Source organism: Eretmochelys imbricata, chromosome 19 (assembly GCF_965152235.1).
Source record: "Eretmochelys imbricata isolate rEreImb1 chromosome 19, rEreImb1.hap1, whole genome shotgun sequence".
Lineage (NCBI taxonomy): Eukaryota > Metazoa > Chordata > Testudines > Cheloniidae > Eretmochelys > Eretmochelys imbricata.
The window spans coordinates 12,070,641-12,076,640 of NC_135590.1; positions in this window are offsets into that span (position 1 = coordinate 12,070,641).

Genomic DNA, 6,000 nt, shown 5'->3' on the forward strand with positions numbered 1-6,000 from the left:
GATTTATGGAGGTGCCTGTACAAGGCAGAGGATACAGCTGCCTGGCACTAGATGGTGCCCATGTGGGCAGACACCATACTGCCTTCCCACACACAACTCTGTGATGCGCCTCGATCCCGACCCGCAGCCCACTCTGCTACACCAGTCCTGGCCCCCTGCCCCACCCTCCCCACATACAGAGTTCTGCCAATGTCCCTGTTCCCAGCCTGCAGCACCTGGTTATTCCAGTCCTGTCCCCCCGCCCCCCAAGCCCAACCCACAGCCCCCTTCTTTTCCAGTCCTGTCACCCCAGCTCTGCCGGTGCCTCTCAAGCCCAACCCACAGCTCCCCATCACCATGCTAGTCCAGGCCCAGGCTCCTCACACAGGCAGCTCTGCAGCGATCTCTTTCCCCAGGCCTTCCCACTTTCCCAGCACCACGTCTCCACAGAAGTTTCAGAGTAGCAGCCATGTTAGTCTGTATTTGCAAAACGAAAAGGAGGACTTGTGGCACCTTAGAGACTAACCAATTTATTTGAGCATAAGCTTTCGTGAGCTACAGCTCACTTCATCTGTAGCTCACGAAAGCTTATGCTCAAATAAATTGGTTAGTCTTTAAGGTGCCACAAGTCCTCCTTTTCTTTCTCCATAGAGGGTTTTCAGAGCTGCTCTAATTCCATAGGAATGATCTGGGGGCAGTTCTCTGGCCTGTGTTATATGGGGAGGTCAGATGAGATGATCACAGTGGTCTCTTCTGGCCCTGGAAGCTATGAATAGCACACTGCCATTCTCGCAGCATGGATGCCCCTGAGTGGGTGACGCGGCAAAACACTGAGCACTGTCAAAGCAGTTTCACTTGTGTCCTAGTGATCAGAAGCCAGGTCTGCAGAGGCTATCGACTGGCGAGCATGAAGTCCAACAGGGCTTGCTGGGTGGAGTCTCCTTCCCCCCACTCCAGGCAAAGGATCAGCCACTGAGCTGCTGCGGTCACAAGGCAGAGCATCCTTCTCCTAGACCTAGGTTTTCTTTTTCTCTGGCAGTGTCGCTCACAGGGAGCCACAAGCAATTGCCTGCTCCACATCCAAACCCACGGAAGGCATCGCGCCTTCATTAAGGGACGGCCCGTCTCCCGCCAGAGACATGTGCCTCTTGGAGCCAGATCTTCAGGCAGCAGCGTGCATGGTACGGGCACGGTCCCTGCCAGCCCACCTGAGGTTAGAGCCGCGTGGGGACCAGCTGAAGTGGGACTCTTTCGAGGAATGGAAGAAAGGGATCTCCACCGGGAACAGGGAGCCTGGCCTGGTGCCTGCCTTGGTTTGGTCACTACAGTCAACACCAGCCCTGCCCCAGTCCCACTCAGTCCAGAGCAACTTGCCCAGTCCTTGTCTCCCCGATCCCACTCTGCTTACAACCCCCTCCCTGACCCCGCTCCAATACGCCTCCACCTTCTGCTCCAAGGCAACAGACTTCTCCCACCCCATCAGGGCTTAACACCATGCCTAGGTCAGGGCAACACAAGAGGCATTTTGACCTCCCCACTCAATGACATGGGCTTTCCTCATCCCGCCCCACCGTCCCTGCTTTGTCTCGGCGGTGGATAAGGTCTAGGAAGCAGAGAGGCAGTCTTATTGATCTGCAAAGTACCTGCCACTCTGCTGGCACAATACGTAGGGAAAGATTGGAGCCCGGGGGCTGCTAGCTTTATACCAGCAGAGGATCTGCCCCCCAAGTCCTACAGAGAGCTGGTGTGCACAAGAGGGCAGACCGTGAAAACTACCAGGTGAAGAGATGTTCAATACACAGCCAAGCAATCAGCGATCCATCAACTGCAGGCAGGTGAAGATGGATGAATGGAATCCTGCCACATCAGTGAAAAGGGCATGCATGTTAGCATGGCACAGGAGGGCCATATTTCTGGAGATGATGTGTCCGGACCTCCCTATATGAAAGGGGCCCCTTTTACTACGCGAGTCCACGTTTGATTTCACAGAGGGATAATATGTAAGACGCAGGTTACTCATGTAGCATTCACACAGCATGTAGTTTGTCCTACGTGGGCCCATGGTAGGGACAAATTAGATGGGGAAACTGAGGTACAGAGTGTTTCAGACCAACGCTTTCAAAGGTGTCCCACTAGTTTTGGGTGCCTGCCATAAGATAAATGGGCCGGATTTTTCATCATGTGCTGAACAGCTGTTACAGCTGATGGAAGCAGCATGTGCTCAGAAATCAGGCCCAAGGGTTCTCATGTTGGGCACCCAAAATTATGAGACCTTTTTGGATAGAAAGTGGCTTAAGCAACTTGCCCCTGGTCAGACAGTGAGTCAGTGTCAGAGCTGGGAGCACAACCCGGAGATCCCTGCCTCCCGATGCAGCGCGTTCCCCTCAGGACCGGCCTTCCTTCCTTCCATCCAGTAAAGGGCTGGAAGAAAAGACCTTTGCCTTAAATGGCTCCTCCTCGCCAGAGCTCATCGTTCTCGGATTCACACACCCACACGCAGAGCTCTAAGCAACCTAACAGCTACGCAAGCAATTCTGCGTGACGGGGAGACTGCTGCCAGCATTCACTTAGCACCAGATCCCGGCTTATACTGTATCCGCCTCAGTCTCACACGCTCTCCTAACAGACCTTCCGCCAGAACCTGGGAGCCGAGTGGGGCGGTCTAGGGACCCCCCCCCACTAGGGAATCATCACTAAGGGAGGCCTGCTGCCCACCCCCCTCCCATCAGCTCCCCGCTTCTGTGCGGTGGCACGGCAGGGTCATAAGAGCCAGCTCCAGCACACAGTCCCACCCCAAGGGAATAACCCAATCACAGCCCCATCCCTCCCGGGGCCGTGCTCACCAGCTCGCTCTGCAGCCCCCAAGAGCGACCCCAAACGGCCAGCCGGGTGCAGCAGTGAGAGAGGAACGGCTCGGTGGGCCATACAGGGCCATCTCTACATGGAGGGGGCCTTACAGAAGGCCGGCAGGCTCAGAGGCTGAGCTCTCAATTGACCTGAAAGATCCCCGACGCCGACCGCTCCAAGATGGGTTTATCAGATTCTTCCATCCTGTCCCTGCTAATCATGGAGCCTCCTCCTTCCCTCCCGCACCCCGCAAGGCTCATCTGATGAGCCCAGTGTCTGCATATTCCCCTACCTGTCCAGTCAGGTGGAACAATGACTCTCCATGGTCCTCATCCCAACCTTAGCAGACATAACGCTTCCCAGCTCTAGCCCCGGCCTCCCATGCCATGCACCCCCACCACAGCAACACTGCCAGGACACAGCCAGGGCGGCTCCTAGACCTCGGAGCCCAGTCGATCCCAGGGCAAGGGCCACGCCGGCAACTCCAGGGGCCTTAAGATCAGGCCGAGTGATCACCACCCATTGCATGAGGGAGCATCCCTCCATATGTAAGGAAGATCCTGACTTCACGCAACCCAGCCCCTTACAAGGAGGCCCAAGCCCCGTTCCCCACCCCGAGCCCCAGCTCCCCCAATCACATACCCGGACTGGAGCCATTTTATTCTGCTTCCAAAACACATAGCTGCAACGGAGGTGGGGATCTCTTGTCCTGATTTTCCTAGCTGCCCTTGGCTACCTGCTAAAGACTCCAAAGGTTTAGTAGCCAAATGTGAATAGACTGGAGAGAGTTGGGGGCCGGGGAGGGGAATAGACACAAAAGCCCAGAGTTGGGCTCGGGTCTGCAAGACGTTTCGCTGGCAGCGCAGCCGGGCAGCTTGGCAGCTCGCAGACGATTCCTTCCCTGGCTCTCTCCCCTCTTCCGAGGAGGACAGGCAGGCTACATAATTTCCTTGGCCCGGATTCAATTCAATCAGCGCAGGAGCGGGCTGCACTCCCCAAACACCACTCCCGGCTCCGCGGAAAAAAAAAAAAAAAAATCACACACAGCCATTGACGGCTACCAACAATATGTGGGAAGGCGAGATTTGTTTGTATCATCTTCCAAAAAAAAAAAAAAAGCAAAGGCTTTGAGCCCCCCCCCACCCCACATCCTACCCTCGACCTCTCCTCCCGTTGTATTCCCCCACTCCCTGCACAACGCACCATCAGCCCCGAGCCACCCCAGCCTTCCCTGGCATTGCTGCCAAGCAGCCTTGGCAGCCCTCCAGCCTGTGCCAGCTTTATTCTCTCTCCCTCTGTCTCACGCCTTCCTTGCCAACCTCCATCCCAACTCCTAGTGTCTCTCTGTCCCACAACCCCCCCTTCCCCCCTCCCCCGTCTGTTTCCCCTGCTTTGCAGATCCAGGGAGTGAGCCAACAAAGTAGGAAGAATCAAAAATTCACAGCAACTAGTTTACTTTAAAAAAAAAAAAAAAAAAAGAGAGAAAGAAAAGCAGCAGTTTACCAACCTCTCAGCGCGGGCCTCCCCCCTACCGCGCGGGCCGGTGCCAGTCTGACCCCTCCGAGATGCCCGCCTTGTGCCCACCGCCTCCGGAGAGCTTCCGAATGTCGGGAAGGGGGCAAAGAGAGGGGGTGGGGCAGGAAGAAAGAAGGCGACAGAAGACCAGGCAAGGAGGAGGCTGACAGGAGCTGGAGATCTCGCATCTGAACGGTGCCAGGCTCTTCCCCCCTCCTGCCATCGTGAGAACATCCGCGGGCAGCAAAAGCAGCCACTCTTTTATATGGCACCAGCCTGCTGAGGTGCAGAGCATCATGGGACAGGGAGAGGGGGAAAAAAAGAGGGGGTGGGGGGAGAGGGAAAGCGAGAGAGAGAGACAGAGAAGGAATGAAAAATGACATGCAAGTTTCACCTCTGAGGAAGGCCACTTGGTGACTTCTGAGAACAGGGCTCAGACTCACCCATGGGATTTAAAGAGAGGAGAAGCCAAGGTGTTGCCGGCCCTTCCTGGGTGAAAGGAGACCAAGGCAGGAGCCCGTGCTCACCACAAGACACCAGAGCTCACTTCCCAGCAGCCTTGTCCTGCCGCAGCCCCACTCGCCTCCCAATTTGGAACTGGTGTTGACAGATTCCACGGTCCCCCATGAAGACGACTGCAGAGATGGAAGCCATAGGTCCCAGACACCGAACCCTTCGCTCTCCCTGCAGAGCATCAAGCCACGCAGCTCTGAACGACTGTAGCCCGCTCCACAGGCAGGAACAAAAGGCCCCATTTTACACACACACACCTTGAGGGGAAGGTACAAACTTTTTGGAAGAGGAAAACAGCAGCCAGTCTAACTCACCTGCGATTCATCTTAGGAGGGACACTGTTTGTGAAAGCATCTGTACTGCTATCTAGTTACTATCCTGCTGGCCTTACTAACAGCATTGTCTGTTATTAAATAAAAAAGGATTGTAGCCAAAAACCCAAACAAACAGGGCCTGCTTTTCCAGCTCTGCCATCTGCTTGTATTTCAGGGAGTTTAGAACTAGCCTGGTCAGTTTTACCCTGGTGGCTACTTAGTTTCACTTGCCCCAGCCCAAGGCAGTTCTAGAAGCCCATTTTCCCCCAAAAGTGAAAAGCCATGAAAGCTTTTGCATTCATTGCGGGGCTGCGAGTTCAGGGCTAATACTTTGGCCTTGCAGAACTTAGCAGAGTCCTTTCATCCCCAGCCTTCCTGTATTCTCACCTGTTGGCCACGTTATCCAGCCCCTTTTACCTTCCCATCTCGCACCAGCTTTTGGTTGCAGTGTTGACAACTCTCATGATTTTATCACGAGTCTTTGCAACACATTTGGTGTTTCTTCTTAAACCCACAGCTCCTGCAGTCCTGGGATGACGTGAGACTCTCTGCTCTCGCTAAAAAAGTGGTTTCTAGCCCTCATAGGTGTGGAGAAAAGATTAAAACTATGACACAAAGCACTCCCACACTCCAGTGCCGGAATGCAAATAAAGAGACCTCCTCCATTTATTAGGTTTTTAATATTGACGATTTTTAAAGCCTAGCTCGTGATTCTGGAGGGGTCTGGTGCATCGTTCTTCAATGCTTTGAGTTGGTAATGCTGCGACTGTGTGCAAGATGGGGTTGGCAGAGGACGGGAGTGAAGACTTGAAAAGCCAACTGACGAAAAAGG